Source organism: Capricornis sumatraensis, chromosome 5 (assembly GCF_032405125.1).
Source record: "Capricornis sumatraensis isolate serow.1 chromosome 5, serow.2, whole genome shotgun sequence".
In the NCBI taxonomy this organism is placed as follows: Eukaryota; Metazoa; Chordata; class Mammalia; order Artiodactyla; family Bovidae; genus Capricornis; species Capricornis sumatraensis.
Genome location: NC_091073.1, coordinates 44,855,572 through 44,873,877, shown reverse-complemented (window position 1 = coordinate 44,873,877; position 18,306 = coordinate 44,855,572). Strand labels below are relative to the sequence as shown.

The following is an 18,306-nucleotide window of genomic DNA, read 5'->3' as shown; positions in this document are numbered from 1 at the left end:
GTCCGACTCTGTGCGACCCCATAGATGGCTCCCCCGTCCCTGGGATTCTCCAGGCAAAAACACTGGAGTGGGTTGCCATTTCCTTCTCCAATGCAAGAAAGTGAAAATGAAGTCGCTCAGTGTCAGACTTTTCACGACCCCATGGACTGCAGCCTACCAGGCTCCTCCGTCCACAGGATTTTCCAGGCAAGAGTACTGGAGTGGGGTGCTATTGCCTTCTCCATAAAGCTCAATAAGAATGAATGCTAAGTTTAAGAGTGTATAAAGAAATGAAAGTAAGTTCAGAAAACTTAAAATCTTGAAAGGGCACTTGGTAAAATAAACTTTGGAAACCACTTATAAACAACTAAATCTAAAGACTCAAAAAATGACCAAAGTTGCTCTTCACTTGAGGTTTGGCTGAGTTATTTTATTATATATACTTTCTACTTTTTTAATCTGTTGGTTTGAAGGTGGAAATATACATGTCCAGCAGTAAGTAACCTTCACCAGCTAGTCTGGCACACTACAAAATTCATGGAGTTCCAAAAACATCAAAGAAGAACCAAAAGCTCAGTATCAGAGAAATGTCTCCATAGAGAAAGTTTAGATTCTGACAAGGCTTTAGACAAATACTATCAAAGGCCATATGATATTCAGTTCAGTTCAGTTCAGTCGCTCAGTCGTGTCCGACTCTTTGCGACCCCATGAATCGCAGCACGCCAGGCCTACCTGGCCATCACCATCTCCCGGAGTTCACTCAGACTCACGTCCATCAAGTTAGTGATGCCATCCAGCCATCTCATCCTCTGTCATCCCCTTCTCCTCTTGCCCCCAAACCCTCCCAGCATCAGAGTCTTTTCCAATGAGTCAACTCTTCGCATGAGGTGGCCAAAGTACTGGAGTTTCAACTTTAGCATCATTCCTTCCAAAGAACACCCAGGACTGATCTACTTTAGAATGGACTGGTTGGATTTCCTTGCAGTCCAAGGGACTCTCAAGAGTCTTCTCCAACACCACGGTTCAAAAGCATCAATTCTTCTAGCATATTACTACTTTCTCCAAAATCCAAAGCACCAGTCAAATGCCTAATGCAGCAAATGCATGCATTATTTAGGTGCAATGCTATTATTTTATGATCATTGTAGTACTGGATGTCAGTGTTTCTTTGAGAAATATATACACATACAATCTATATATTACCTGAGGCTTCTCTGCACTTACAAGATGTGGTGAATCTTGTTTCAGACACCATGTTTCTGGGGTTGATACAGTTACAAATCTAGGAATTCTACAACAAATTCTGTTGTGTTTTTTCTCTTTCACCTGTTGGTTCAGAACAATCAGCATGCATCTACACTATGTAAAATAAGGCTTGTGAATTTCAGCTTTTTGTTGGCTTCCACTGAAATTTTGGACACATTTAGCATCTGTGATGCTTAGCAAATTTACAAATAGTCTATGAGTGAGATAGGAGGGGGTCTCACCAATCATTGAAACCCTCAGCCATAGTTTCTCTGTATCCCTTTTGAGTCCAAACTCCTGATAATTGTCCCTCTTCACTGTGCACAACCTGTTGCAGAAGGAATCTCCCCACTTTTCCTCCTCCTCATGATATCTCAACTACTTCTGTAGTAGTAATAGCCTATAGGACCAGCTTATCTTCATGGACTTCACCCATCACATTACACACATGAAATTGTCAAATAATTTGGGATACAAAGAATGGAATGGAAATGAGCAAAAGAGAACAGAAAAAGCAAAGAAAACAAGCATATTTATATATGTTTCCTTTTCATGCTTTTCCCCTTGTTTTAAATAAAGTTCATGAGTAAGATAAATTGATAAAACTATATTCAAAGAAGGAAGTGCCAAATTTCCTTAAAGAACATACAAGATTATGCAAACTATTTTCTTTAAGCTCTGGGAAAAAAATGTCCTCACTTTTCTGCTAAATATAATACTCAAAATCAAACTAGAAATTACAAAGTGACAAAGACTCGTAACTTTGCCTTCTTATATAAAAAAAACATTCTCCAGATAATGAACTATTACACTTTCCTAAATGAAGAATATTTTCCCCATGCTAACTAGCAAATGGTATTACTATTACATTTACTCTTGAATATAAAAAGCATTGGAAATTGTAGTTGTGGAATTCAAGCAACAGTGATCAACTACGAAAATTTATTTTTTCTCTGGTCTTTCTAAAAGTAAATATATGGTTATGATAATAACATTATCAAAAGTCTGAAACAGGTAATATTTTTAAAGCACATATATTCCTCCATTTATTTTTCTGTTGGTAATCAAAGTGAAAGTGTTAGTCACTCAGTTGTCCCTGTCTCTCTGTGATCCCATGGACTGCAGCCCACCAGGCTCCTCTGTCCATGGAATTCTCCAGGCAAGAACACTGGAGTGGGTAGCCACTCCCTTCTCTAGGGATCTTCCTTACCCTGGGATTGAACTGGGTCTCATACATTGCGGACAGATTCTTTACCACTTGAGCCAGCAGGGAACCCAAAGTAGGCTGTTTCATTTAAACATATAAACACTCAGCATAATGGTACTACTTTAGAATCACATATAAAATAACTGGCTTGTGTAGGTAATATATTTACAGGAGACAATAAACTATCGCTGTACATATTCACTAAGACCACTTTGACATTTAATTCATCTTACAGTTCTCTGTGATATTTCATAGTTAAAGTTGATTACATATCAGTGTTTTTATAGGAGACAGGACAGATTATTGAATTGTATTTATAAATCAGTTTTAATTTTACCAGTTAATGTGGGTCTTTTTTTATCATTATAATACCAAAATAATTTATATCCTTCACTTACATGGATTCTTTCCTTGGGGGTATATGCACAATATTTAAAAGACAGTCATGATGTTTTCTTCTTTCAAGACAATTCTCTGCTTCTTATTATAGACCTAACTGTGATTAAGTTCAGTGTGTACACTGTCTAAAAGGGAGATAGAAGTAGGTCCTAGACATGATAGGGAAATAATACACTAAAACACTTTGAAACAGAAGGGAAAAAAGAGCAAGATAATATTCTACATCTAATAGATACCTTAGGGGCAGTGATCTTTTTTGAGTTGAGGAGTATTAGCTACTAAATCATTTTTCATAAATATAGACTATTGAAAAACATGCCAGCTAACATGCATTTTTTAAAACAGGCATTTCTAATGATTCAGGTGTAAAGTACTTTGCTCTTTATCTGCTCAAGTTCCCAACAAAACTCCTACTCTGAATAACTACCTCCACTGTTAAAGTCTGGAATGTGTGGCTATATTATCATCTTTTTCTCTACTTTTTATTGTTCTAACAAGAAAAATATTATATTTCTTGTAATTTTATTCTGAAGGAGTATTTTGACATTGACTATTGATTATTCTACCATTCTCCAGAAAGGGATGGAAGCTAGGAATGGTGCTGCACTGGATAGTCTGAAGTTGTACTAAACCTTATGAAATCTTTTGTACCTAAACTCTTTCATTAGATAATTAATGAGGAAGAGGCAGAAAATGTGATATCCAGAGTTTCTACTTTTTAAAAATCATAATAATCCCTTTCACTAGTTCAGTTTACATTGATTTCCTGCCTAGCCCTTCATTCTCCTTTTGTTGTACCTTGAATTCCACACAACTGCCTTGCTATGGCAACCAGCCTCATCATTAGGACCACATATTAGCCAGGTTAGTTTCTCCAATCCCATTTCATCCTAATCCCTATAGTCAACATTATTCAAATTCATCACATGCTGTCTTAGACTCAAACAGATTGAGTTGAGAAATTCATTTCTATACCACTGTCTATCAGATGCACTCTCTACCATCTTTCTTGGTTATATATTCTTAAACTGTATTATTTCTTCAGGTTTCAGGTTAAGCTCAGATTTTATATCCCCACTTTCATTTTTTTCCTTATCTCTTTAGCCTCCAACACTAATCATAAACAATGTCATCTGCTCTATAGTTATTATTCTCTTCATCTTCTTAATGGGATTGTGAATTCCTGGAAAGCAAGAAATCAGTCATTTACTGATATTCTACTCAACAGTGGAGATAATGCCTTAAATGTGGTAGGTTCTCAATCAGAACATTTTAAATTAGAAAATATACTGAAAGGCTAAGGGACATGTCAGATTCATATGTACCATTATGAACTGTGTTAGTTTTCATCCTGTATTGATGTAGTCTCTTATTCTGAGATTTCATGAATAATTTAGGTAATTATATTAACATAATTTCCAGAATATATCAGCTAATTCCTAAAAACTAAAGAAAGATCACTCTATCAAAAAATTAACTTAAATTGCCAGTTAGTCATTATGAAATAGCCAAGTACTTTTAATGTAAACAAATCCTTAAAAGTTAGAAGACTTTTAATGCTGTACCATGACTGAAAGGTAACTGAAGACATTTCTGTTCTTTGAATACTACTGCTATGATTCATTTGAGTTTTAGCCTTTGTCACACATGAATGCTGAGAAAACTAATCCTACCTCTCAAAGATAACCCATTTTTGCCACTGTTATGAAATAAATATTCAATTTATAGTACAACAATGAGATAATTTTTCCCTTGGTAGACAGTACAAATACTTCAGACTGGTTTCTGAATGTTGTGAATTACAATTTTCTTGTGGCAGTTGCATAAGAGTGTATTAGAATATATTGATTTTTCTTATTTAATGTGTTGACATCTATTGGTAAAGAATATTTTAAAAAGCAGTGAATTAAATTTAGATACATGTAAAATAAAGATAAATTCTTTGTGTCTCCCAAGTAAAGTGGAATATAAACTATATGCTTTATAGTTATTTCACATTATCATTGCAGTAGTATGTTTGTTAGAATTAAACTTACATGACTTGTTTTTTTCTGATTCTTTTCCCCTACAATAAATATGTCAATTTTTCAGAAATGTAGAGATCATGGATATATGTTTCTACCAACAGATGTTTTGTGTGTGTGTTTTTTAAGTCATATATTTCACTAAAGAACAAGTTTCCAATGTAGAGAGATTTGGACCTTCTCAGATACCAGCTAATTATCACTTAATGGATTTTTGGAGGCAGATGACTGTAAATGCTTTAATTTCATCTTTCTTGAGATCAAACTGCAAATAATAGGTATTTTTTAAATCAAATAATTTTCATTTGTTTTTAGTCCCAAAGCTCCTAATTAATTGGTGTCAGTTTACCTTTCACAATTATGTATTTTTAAAGCCTGATTGGCTCCATTCTTATCTGCTCTCATCTTCCTTCACACTGAATTTCCAATTTCTCCATGTACCTCTTTAAAGGATAGGTAGAAAAGAGAGTGACGATGATGTGGGAATGCTATCTGCAATTAACTACTGCTGATGTTGCTGCTAAGTCGCTTCAGTCCTGTCCGACTCTTAGCGACCCCATGGACTGCAGCCTACAAGGCTCCTTTGTCCATGGGATTTTCCAGGCAAGAGTACTGGAGTAGGGTGCCATTGCCTTCTCTGATCTGCAATTAACAAGTATACCCAAATTCTACTTATTCTACCTACTAACCAAGACATTTAATCTCTTTGAGTCTCAGTTATAATATAAAAGACCAGATTATGTGATATCTAATTTCCCTTTCAGCAACAAAATTTTGATTCTAAATATAGTAAAGTGATACATATTCTTTCTGGTCACTAGGCTGCTACTAAGCATTTTTACCACAGTTAGTTTCAATTAGCAATAGTCTTGCCTCAGATAAATGTCATTGGCTACAATACTGCCACTGTGCAAAGCTGCATTTGTACTACAATTAAACTGTACATTTTTACTACAAATAAGACTGCAACAGAAAACATGTCTCAATGACTAATGGCACTCAACCCAACCACTATGATCTGATTTTTTCCTTACTGATTTACCCAGACAAACATACACACACACAAACTCCATAAATCAAGATTCTCTTCGAAAGTGCCATTTATTTTAGTTAAAACCTTTCCTAAACTAGTCTTTACTAATGGTGCTTAATCTCCGTTGGCTTAAAGTAACAAACTAAGGAGTCTGTGTGTGGTGAGCATGTGGTCATGAACAAGAGGAAACCTGAATTTAAAGGGCAGAAAGCAATGGAAAATGGAAGCCAGCCGACTAACTCTGTTTTTCCAGCTGTTTCACTACTAAAAAAGTTCTAATAAAACAGATAGTATTTCTTTATAGCCTCATTAGTTTTCCCTATGTAAACTGACAAAGCAGGGCAGTGTTCCCTGCATCCAGTGTTCAGATACAGCAATCTTTTAATTTTAAAAATGTATCTCTTTGCTCAAAAAGTGGCAAACTTTCATAAAGGTGTTAAATAAAAATACACAGAAATTCTAATCACTGATAAATAAAACAAATCCAAATTTCTAACATGCTCACAAAGCTATACATTAGCAAAGAATGATTAGAAAATTGTATAGATTAAGTTTAAACAAAAAGGGGTCTAGTAATACATGCAATCTTTTAATTACCTAGATCTAGAAAAATGAAGGACACTAAAAAACACACAGCAGAACACCTAAAAAAGTCTCCTGTTAAATATCCAAACAGTTACTTCATTTTCTAAAATATTTCTGTAAACTGGAAAAAGGAAGGATGATTCAATCTAGGGCTATCTAAAGCAAAGTTTATCCTACAAAAATCGATTGTTTCAATTGCCATCATTTAAAAAGTTTTCTTATACAATTCACTCTTAAATTAACTGATCTTTAGGGCATATGATACTATTATATAAATAAAGTTTGTTGTGTTGTTCAGTTGCTAAGTCCCGGTGGCTCAGAGGGTAAAGGAGTCTGGCAGGCTACTGCCCACGGAGCTGCAAAGAGTCAGACACAACTGAGTGACTAAGCACACACACAGTCATATACCTAATGTCAAAAACAGGTATATCTCAGTTTACCTTTTGCACAATGATCTAAACAGAAAAATATACAGGAAAGATAGAAAGGGAAACATAAAAAGTCATCTTACAACCACCTGTATCAGCCCAATAGTGAACTGGACCTCAGCTGGAGTACACCAGTAGCTCTAATGGTTGAATGGGTCTCTTATGATCCTCTATCAACCCTAGTAGTTAGTTGCTCCTTTAGAAGTGCCATCACTTCTGTGTTGTCTACTCTAGTATTGTCATCTTGCAACACAGCTAGCCTGCATCTTGGCTTCTTTTCCTTTTATGCCAACTTTTATTTTGTATTAGGCTTCTTTCTGAATTAACCTCTCAAAAATGGAGATCTGATAAGACTCTGTGGTAAGGCAGCAAGGCTCGAGGAGAACACGGCTTTTGGGGAGAGATGGGGGTGAGAGAGACACAGAGTCACACAGACCCCATATGGCAGCATGGGGCTATGCAACCATCCAGCAGCTTGCATGGCCCAACTAATCCACTGGCCTATATGCTCTGAAAATAGGTAATTCTCTTCCCTTCACCTTCTAGTTTCCCTTTTCAGTTCAGTTGCTCAGTCTTCTCCAACTCTTTGCAACCTCATGGACTGCAGCACACCAGGCTTCCCTGTCCATTACCAACTCCTGGAGCTTACTCAAACTCATGTCCATCAAGTTGGTAATGCCATCTAACCATCTTATTCTCTGATGTCCCCTTCTCTTCCTGCCTTCAATATTTCCCAGCATCAGGGTCTTTTCAACGGAGTCAATTCTTTGCATCAGGTGGCCAAAGTATAGGAGTTCCAGCTTCAGCATTAGCCCTTCCAATGAATATTCAGGACTGATCTCCTTTAGGATGGACTGGTTGGATCTCCTTGAAGTCCAAGGGTCTCTCAAGAGTCTTCTCCAACATCACAGTTCAAAAGCATTAATTCTTCAGTGCTCAGCTTTCTTTATAGTCCAACTCTCATATCCATATATGACTACTGCAAAAACCATAGCTTTGGTTAGATGGACCTTTATCAGCAAAGTAACGTCTCTGCTTTCTAATATGCTGTCTAGGTTGATCATAGCTTTTCTACCAAGGAGCAAGCGTCTTTTAATTTCATGGCTGCAGTCACCATCTGCAGTGATTTTGGAGCCCAAAATAATAAAGTCTCTTCCTGTTTCCACTATTTCCCCATCTATTTGCCATAAAGTGATGGGACCAGATGCCATGATCTTAGTTTTCTGAATGTTGAATTTTAAGCCAACTTTTTCATTCTTGCACAATTCATTTTAGATCTTTATTTTTTACTATCTACTAAAAGGGAAATTTCCCTTAAAAAATAAAGATCTAAAATGAATTAGAGGTAGATGAACTATTCATTTTTTGATTCCTGGCTTGTGCAACACAGTATGGGGATGTAGGGCACTGAATGGCAATATTAAACTTATGAATTTTCACCAAAACATAAAAAACAAAAAATCCATTAAAAGTCAACATTTATTTCTTTTGTTCTTTGAGGAATAAGGAGATACCCAGAGGGAAGGAAGGTCCTCCTTTTGGCAGGGGCTGGGGGCTGTATAAGATTTAGTGGTAAAATGGTTGCTTCAGTAAGTTTTAAACCACAGTCTTCAGACTTAGCTGCATGTCTAGGTCAATTTCAGTCTCCCTGCAAGAACACCAGAGAAGAAAACTGAAGGGAATGCGAAAATGAGCGGGCATGTACACGACAAGAGCACACAAATGGAAAAGAGTGTTCAGAGGTAAAGAAGGGAGGAATGAGAATCAGGACACTCAAAGAGAAGAAAGATAACTAGCTAAGGACAAATGCTGGAAAACAGTGTGAAGCTAATGAATTGATTGTAAGATTTGATGCTGAGGAAAACAAAGAGTTGAATGGAAATTCAGGCTAAGAGAACAAGGTTGCTGCATCTATAGTTTAAAGATTAAACCTGTGTGCTACTTTGACTATGAATTTTCAAATTAGGATTTTTTCAGTTTGCTATGCAGTACCTTTACTTATTGATAGTACAGTCAGACAGTACATAAATTATGTTTGAATGAATACATAACTTTCTAAACTTTTCATGAACTTGGAAATTGTATTATTTTTCTTTGTAGTTACAGCTTAACATGCCTTGCTAAAACTCCTGCCAACTGTCATAAAGAATAACAAGGGAGCATTTAGATACAGTTTATGTTGACCATTTCCAAAAGATTGACTTTCTCTAGATAATCTCCAAGATTAAAAAATGAAAAATATATAAACCCAAATGCTAAATGTGAAATAATTTTTGTTAAAGATGAGTAACACTGAGCTCCATTATAAGAACAGAAACAAATATGTCATAATACATAATAATAATAATACAAAAATTTATGTACACATTGATACATATGCTCCAGGCAGTGTTATTTTGTCTGGTAATATTTAGCAAAATATTTGTTGTTCAGTCATTGACTTGTGTCTGGACTCTTTGCGATCCCATGCACTGCAACACCAAAGGCTTCCCTGTCCTTCACTATCTCCTGGAGTTTGCTCAAACTCATGTCCATTGAGTTGATGATGCCATCCAGCCATCTCATTCTCTGTCACCCGCTTTTCCTTCTGCCTTCAATCTTTCCCAGCATCAGGGTCTTTCCCAATGAATCGACTCTTTGCATCAGGTGGCCAAAATACTGAAGCTTCAGCTTCAGCATGAGTCCTTCCAATGAATATTCAGGGTTGACGTCCTTAGGATTGACTGGTTTGATCTCCTTGCTGTCAAAGGGACTCTCAAGAGTCTTCTCCCACTCCACAATTCAAAAGCATCAATTCTTTGGCAATCAGCCTTCTTTATAGTCCAACTCTCATATCCGTACATGATTATTGGAAAAACCACAGCTTCACTACACATATCTTTGTTGACAAAGTGATGTCTCTGCCTTTTAATACACTGTTTAGGTTTGGCTTTTCTTCCAAGGAGCAAGCATCTTTTAATTTCATGGCTAAAGTCACCATATGAAGTGATTTTGGAGCCCAAGAAAATAAAGTCTCTCATTGTTTCCATTGTTTCCCCATTATTTGCCATGAAGTGATGGGACCAGATGCCATGATCTTAATTTTTTGAATATTGTGTTTTAAGCCAATTTTTTCACTCTCCTCTATAACCTACATCAAGATGCTCTTAAGTTCCTCTTTGCTTTCTGCCATAAGGGTGGTGTCATCTGTGTATCTGAGGTTATTGATATTTCTCCTGGTAATCTTGATTCCAGCTTGTGTTTCATTCAGCTTGACGTTTCACATGATATACTATGCATATAAGTTAAATAAGCAGGGTGACAATATACAGCCTTGATGTACTCCTTTCTCAATTTTGAACCAGTTTGTTGTTTCATGTCCAGTTTTAACTGTTGCTTCTTGACCTGCATACAGGTTTCTCAGGAGGCAGGTAAGGTGGGCTGATATCTCCATCTCCTCAAGAATTTTGTAGTTTGTTGTGATCCAAAATCTTACCACTTTTGCAGCTCACAGTTCAGTTCATCACTCAGTTGTGTCTGACTCTTTGTGACATCATGGAATGCAACACGCCAGCCTTCCCTGTCCATCACCAACCCCCGGGGCCTGCTCAAACTCTTGTTTATCAAGTCAGTGATGCCATCAAGCCATCTCATCCTCCATCATCCCTTTCTCCTCCTGACTTCAATCTTTCCCAGCATCAGGGTCTTTTCTAATGAGTCAGTTCTTTGCATCAGGTGGCCAAAGTATTGGAGTTTCAGCTTCAGCATCAGTCCTTCCAGTGAACATTCAGGACTGATTTCCTTGAGGATGGACTGGTTTGATCTCCTTGAAGTCCAAGGAACTCTCAAAAACCATAGCTTTGACTAGATAGACCTTTGTTGGTAAAGTAATGTCCCTGCTTTTTAATATGTTGTTTAGGTTTGTCACAGATTTTCTTCCAAGGAGCTCATGTCTTTTAATTTCATGGCTGCAGTCACCATCTGCAGTGCCTTGGGAAGGGAAGGGAAGTCGCTCAGTCATGTCTGACTCTTTGCAACCCCGTGGACTGTAGCCTTCCACCATCCATGGCATTTTCCAGGCAAGAATACTGGAGTGGGTTGCTATTTCCTTCTCCAGGAGATCTTCCCGACACAGGGACTGAACCCGGGTCTCCCACATGGTAGGCATTATAGGCAGACACTTTACTATCTGAGCCACCAGGGAAGATAGGAGCCCCCCAAATTAACGTCTCTTACTGTTTCCATTGTTTCCTCATCTATTTGCCATGAAGTGATGAGACCGGATCCCATGATCTTTGTTTTTTGAATGTTGAGTTTTAAGCCAACTTTTTCTCTGTCCTCTTTCACTTTCATCAAGAGGCTCTTTAGTTCTCCTTTGCTTTCTGCCATTAGGGTGGTGTCATCTGCATATCTGAGGTTATTGATAGTTTTCCTGGCCATCTTGATTCCAGCTTATTTGTCATCCAGCCCAGCATTTCACAGGATGTACTTTGCATATAAGTTAAATAAGCAAGGTGACAACATACAGCCTTGTATATACAGCCTTGGAAACTCCTTTTCCAATCTGGAACGAATCTGTTGTTCCATGTCCAGTTCTAACTGTTCCTTATTGACCTGTATACAGATTTCTCAGGAGGCAGGTAAGGTGGTCTGGTATTCCCATCTGTATAAGGATTTTTCACAGCTTGTTGAGATCCACACAGTCAAAGGCTTTGCCTAGTTAATAAAGCAGAAGTAGATGTTTTTCTGAAATTCCCTTGCTTTTTCTATAATCCAAAAGTTATCCACAATTTGATCTCTGGTTCCACTGCCTTTTCTAAATCCAGCTTGAGTATCTGGAAGTTTTCAGTTCACATACTGTTGAAGTCTGGCTTGGAGAATTTTGAACATTACTTTGCTAGCCTGTGAGATGAGTGCAATTGTGTGACAGTTTGAACATTCCTTGGCATTGCCTTCCTCTGGGATTGAAATGAAAACTGACCATTTCAAGTCCTGTGGCCACTGCTGTAGTTTCCATATATCTGGCATATTGAGTGCTACACTTTAACAGCATCATCTTTCAGGATTTGAAATAGCTCAACTTGAATTCCATCACCTCCACTAGGTTTGTTCTTAGTAATGCTTCTTAGGCCCACTTGACTTCACATTCCAGGATGTCTGACTCCAGGTGAGTGAACACCCCATCGTGGTTATCTGGGTCATTAAGATCTTTTTTGCATAGTTCTTCTTTTTGGTATAGTTCTTCTTTTCGGTATAGTTCTTCTTTTCGGTATAGTTCTTCTGGTATATTCTTCACACCTGATACTATTCTTTGCTTCTCTCAGGTCCATACCATTTCTGTCCTTTCCTGTGCTCATCTTTGCATGAAATGTTCCCATGGTATCTCTAGTTTTCTTGAAGACATTCCTAGTCTTTTCCATTCTATTGCTTTCCTTAAACATTATGAAAAATAGGTACATGATGGCAGAGTAGAAGAATATGCACTAATGTTTTCCTGCAAGAACTCCAAAATTGCTACTTGCTGCTGAACACCCATCAGCAGGAGAATGTTGAATCCCACCAAAAAGAGAAATGCCATATCCGAGAGCAAAGGAGAAGCCCCAACAAAATTGTAGCAAGGACGAAATTGCATTTATAATCAAACCCCATACCTGCCAGAAAGGCTCAGAAGACACTCAAACAAAACCTTGTGTCCACCAGGACCCAGAGACCACACAGAGACTGAGCCAAACCTGCCTTTGCGCGTTTTGAGTGTCTCCTGCAGAGGCATGGGTCAGCAGTGGCCTGCCACGGGAACACTGCCTCTGGCTGCAGCAGACCTGGGACGTGTGGCCTGTGGCATAAGTCCCTGAGCAGACGACCCACAAACCACAGAAAAATTATACCAAAGAAGTTCTTGCACTGTTAAGAAAGTTCTAGGATTCACAACAAATTTCCCAACCTGGGGATCTGGCAGAGGGACTGAGAATCCCCAGGAAATTTGACTTTGGAGGCCACAAACAAAAGCTTGTGCTCACCAAGATCCAGGAAAAAAGAGCAGTGTTCTCACAAGAGACGGAGCCAGACTTGCCTGTGAGTATCCAGGAGTCTCCAGCAGAAGCGCGGGTCAGCAGTGGCCTGACACAGGGACACTGCCTCTGGCTGCAGCAGACCTGGGACGCGTGGCCTGTGGCCTAAGCCTTCCTGGAGGAGGTTGCCATTAGCCCCACCATACAGTCCCTGAGCAGACGACCCACAAACCACAGGAAAATTATACCAAAGAAGTTCTTGCACTGTTAAGAAAGTTCTAGGATTCACAACAGATATCCCAACATGGGGATCTGGCAAAGGGACTGAGAACCCCCAGGGAATTTGACTTTGGAGGCCAGTGGGATTTGATTATAGAACTTCCACAGGACTGGAGAAACAGACTCTAGGAGGGCACAAACAAAAGCTTGTGCTCACCAGGATCCAGGAAAAAAGAGCAGTGTTCTCACAAGAGACGGAGCCAGACTTGCCTGTGAGTATCCAGGAGTCTCCAGCAGAAGCGCGGGTCAGCAGAGGCCTGCTGCAGGGTCAGGGGCACTGAACACAACGGTGTGGGCGTAAGTCCTTCTGAAGGAGGCTTTCTTTACCTTCATTACCCCTATCATAGTTTCACCTCAGGCCGAACAACAGGGAGGGAACACAGCCCCACCCATCAACAGAAAATTGGACTGAAAATTTACTGAGTATGGCCCTGCCCATCAGAACAAGACCCAGATTCCAGAGTCAGTCTCTCCCATCAGGAAGCTTCCATAGGTCTCTTATCCTTATCCATCAGAGAGTAGACAGAATGAAAACCATAATCACAGAAAAGTAACCAAACTGGTCACATGGATCACAGCCTTATCTAACTCACTGAAACTATGAGCCAGGCCATTTAGGGCCACCCAAGATGGACAGGTCATGGTGGAGAGCTCTGACAAAATGTGGTCCACTGGAGAAGGGAATGGCAAGTCACTTCTGTATTCTTGCCTTGAGAACCCCATGAACAGTATGAAAAGGCAAAAAGATGTTGCACAGACATTGTTCAAATGGCTCAAACATAAATTGTGAAATATTGAACTATTACATCTCATTTCATAACAGTGCACTAAACACTTCTGGCATAATTGGGTGGTAGAAATGAGTCATAGTTTTGCCTGATGAAGAGGGTGGTACAAAGAATTACCACACTTCACTTTGGTGGATGAACTCCAGAAATGAATTAAGAACCTGATGTTATAAGACAATGAAGCAATTTTTTCAACTGTCATTAGAATTAAATGATAATATAAGTTTAACAACAATATTCTAAAGCTAACAAAAAAATAAAATACTCCAGGAAAAATTAAAAACTACCTTTGAGTACATGATGCCACGATTTATCAATGTGGCTATTTTAGTATTTTACAGAAGTAATTTCCACTTAGCAAAGTGATTTTTCATAACCTTCAGATAAATACAGTTGGGAAACCTACATTCTGATGCACATGGAGTTGTATTCTTACAGATGTTGATATTTATTCCTGGAAATATTTTAAGCTTTTATTTCTTACTTGTCAGTTCCCACTTACTTTGCTTTGCCTATGTACTTTGCAAGACCTGCCACAAAGTCCTAAATAATAGGAACACATTAAATCTAATTCTTTCAAAGGCAAGATGCATACCTTCCCATTATAGGTCAATCAGTAAAGTTATAGATGGAAGCATGGAAAGAATGACATCTTAGCTTCATATGACTAGAATTCTAAAAACCCACACTGACCTAGAATGTAATTTATTTTTTCATTTAATAAGATGGCTGCCCTTTTTTTTTTTTTTCCTTTCCTAAACTGCATCCAATGAGCAAAACATGTTTTCTGAACTTGCCCATCTGAGGTATGCTATACATTTTAAGGTGTTGAACTTACAGTGTCCATAAAAAGAGTTTTTCTCGATTTCACCTTTAAGGAAAGACATCATATTGGTAAGTAAACATATACTACAATGCTCCTGACAATGGCCAAGTAAATTTTTAAACCCATGTCATTTTAATAAGAACAGGTAAACCTGACATGTCCTTCACACCCAATACTGACATTTTCAAAGATCTAAAGTTCTCAGCTTGTGTTCTGTTTACTCTTGACTTGCCCATAATATTGCTTAGTTTATTTCTACCATAATAACTTGGTATTGAAGGTTAAAACATATTAAGAAAGTCCTCTTTGAATTACTGGCAACTTATCATCCTGAAACATAAACTTGGAAAGGGTTTTATTCACTTTTTGTTTCCTGACCTACTTCTGCTCCCTTCTAGTTCTCTAAAACTGCTAATGAAGACATCATTCATTCATTCTTTTACTTTTAAGAATTAATTGAGCATCTACTATACATCACTAAAGAGACTGGAAAAAGAATGATATACAGAAAAAGATCAGGACCTATTGCCATAGGTGATTTTTTTTCTGAGAAGAAACCTTCCCTATCTTCCACTCCCACTCTGCCTACAACTGCCATTATAGAGGGCCTCTTTGCCTTAGCGAATCTGATATCCCACATTTAGACACAAATGCGTACAAATGAAATTGTCTGTGAAACAGTACAGATCTATACTGAATTCTCTTGGCATCAGGCTCTAGGTTAGACCATAACCTAAGTCAAGACTAGCTTAGACTTTCAAGAATCTCACTGTACTACATTTCAAAGTATAAAGGAAAGAGAAAACAGAACATAATTTTCCAAGTCATGACTTTGACATGACTTTCACATCTTACACAGAAGTAAGTGAAGGGCATCTGCTCACTCAATAGGCGGTGAACCCTCAAGCAGCACTGTGGCTACATTAATGATGATTTCTCTGGCAACGAAAATCTCCACTGTTGAGTAAAGTGACTATATTTCAATGTTTAGCAAAGACTCTATTTTGGAAACCATTAGAGCAACAGACTGAATAGAATTATCTTTTATCATTAAAAGCTCCTTGGAGAGTACACATTCTCCAACAGAAACTGAATCTGGGGGGATTTGGAGGCAGTGGTCTCTAAACATGACTGCAGATCGGAACCACCTGGAGTGGTTTAAAGACAATAGTGGCTACACCCCATCCCTAGAGATACTGACTTAATTGGTCTGGGTGTGGTCTTGGAATCAGAATTTTAAAGCTCCCAGGTGACTCGAATGTGTAGCCAACACGGAGAATCACTATCACAAATTCTTGGGTTTAACTTAGTCAGTGTTTTCAAACACGTATATTTATAGATTTTTTTTTTTTCCTGGTCTAAATTCTTCTGTCTTGTAGTTCTTATGACGAGATGGCAAACTGCTGATGGGAATGAAAACTCAGAGAAAGGAACTTCTGACCTCTAATATGGAATTCATTTTTGTGCATAACAAGATATTTGTGAAGAGCTATTTAGTTTGAATCTATTTAGTTAGATGTTTAAGGCAGGCTGCTTCAAGTCTTTATTCCATCCTTCAAATATGGCCAACATTGTGTGTGTGTGAGAGGGAGAGAGGGAGGGGAGAGAGAGGGAGAGAGGGAGAGATCAAATAAGAGAATGAGAGAGATCTGGAATCTGAGAAACGGAGAAGACTGAAAATAGTCCCCTACCCCTACCACTTCTATAGAGAGTCTAGGGGATTTTAAATACCCTGGGCATTTGAGGACAGTTTGGCAAATTGGTGCTAATCTACTTGTCAGTATATCACTCATAATGATTCTACATTGCACAGGCCCTGCTAGAGATTTAGAGGTGAATAACAAGACAAAACAAAGCCTAGCAAAAGTGTTTTGCACCAGAGGCTTAGAGAGCCTTGGTGAAGCGCAATAACCTCTCCATCTGCATTCCAACTGAACTCCCCCTCAATCCAGTTTATAACCAGGATAAAACTGTAGCCCTGCTTGCAGAATGATTAATAACCACAATGGGTTTAAAGCCAATTTTCAAAACCAAGTTAAACATAATGTTTTTATTTCAAAACTGGCATCTTCTGTCACTTGTTTGTGCCTCTTTTGTGGCACACATTAGGTAGTACCTGGTGTAATATTTATATAGTTGGCTTATCTTGTTGACTAAATAGGTGGTCAGTGAGGACAGGATTTGTGCCATACTTCTCTTTGTACCTATATATGTAGCAATCACATTGTACAAGGCAGGTTCTCTAAAATATTCATGGAATTCAATGAAGTTCTTCGTGTCTCTTTAAAAAACTGAACAATGTATTTAGTGGAATCTCTCCAAAGTAGGGTGGATGAGTGGGGAGTAAAGAGGTAAGAGACAGGTGGATAGAACATTATTTATAAAAGCCTGAAAGCTATTTTCTTACATTGACTCACAATTTGCCAACAATCAACTCTAACCAGATTTTCAAGCTTCTAGTTTAAGGTGAACATAATGTATGCTGTTGGAATTTAATACAGATACTTGTATATCTTGAAAAATATCCATGCTTTATTATCAATGGACCTCAGCAAACTTATCTTCAGTTATTGAAATTCTAGCTTTCTTTCTCTTAACCCAGAAGCAATTTTAGAAAAGACGTTAAAATTCTGCTTTAGCATCAAATATTTATTGTAAAATTTGGAAACCAAAGATAGTATTGCTTTAACAATAATTTCATCTAAGTGTCTATGGTGCTAAATTTCATCTCCAAAGCACATATGAATGACGCATCTTCACTCCAGGCCATCGTTACCTCCGTTCCTGCTACATGTTCCATCAGGACATTGGCTCTGAGGCCTTCACCGTTCTGTGAATAAGTCCAAGCTAAGCTTCATGATCTTTTTCTTAATTAAATTAAAAAAGAAAAAAAAAAAAAACAAAGAAGGAATGCGAGGAAAAAATTAGAAAATTTCTAAAGTAATATCTGAAATGTCTATACATTGCGATAAGTATAGAAAAGTTTCAAATAAGTATCAAAAAAGTAGAAATATATAAGATGAAGTAAATCAATGAAGATCATTATAAAATATCTACAAAGACAAACTGCTGAAAATAAACACTTTATAAAAGGGACATAGATATTACAGACATGATAAAAAGAGAGATAGTCATTTCCTTCCACCTGAAGTCAGAATATTTTATTATCTGTAGCGAACCGATAACTGATTCTTTGTCCTTCAACATAATAGAACCTATTGAATGTTCTTTTCCTCCCATAATAGAAAATTGCTTATACCACTGTAGTGAATATAATTAAATGAATAACCAAGGTATATGACTAGTATAAAGATCTATGCTAGATATCATGATAAAAAGTAACTTTCTGGAACATATGCATTATCAGGTCCCCCTGGAAAAATATGTATAACTAGATTTTCACACAAAGGTTTTAAAAATCCAGTCATATCAGCAGGTTTTGAGTACTAATGGAAAATGGAATTGATGCAATTATTTTGAACAGTGGCAGGAAGCATGGCTTTTAGGAGAATCAGCTTAAAGGGTA

At 37.7% G+C, this 18,306-nt stretch overlaps 1 protein-coding gene and 1 pseudogene across 1 annotated transcript in view; both read right to left on the bottom strand.

The window, feature by feature from the left end:
* The window catches only part of SEMA3C (semaphorin 3C), a 206,530-nt gene that overhangs the window by 165,728 nt on the left and 22,496 nt on the right, over positions 1-18,306 (bottom strand). The gene's annotated exons all lie outside the window — the stretch shown is intronic.
* On the bottom strand, positions 5,622-5,772 carry LOC138080505 (U4 spliceosomal RNA; annotated as a pseudogene).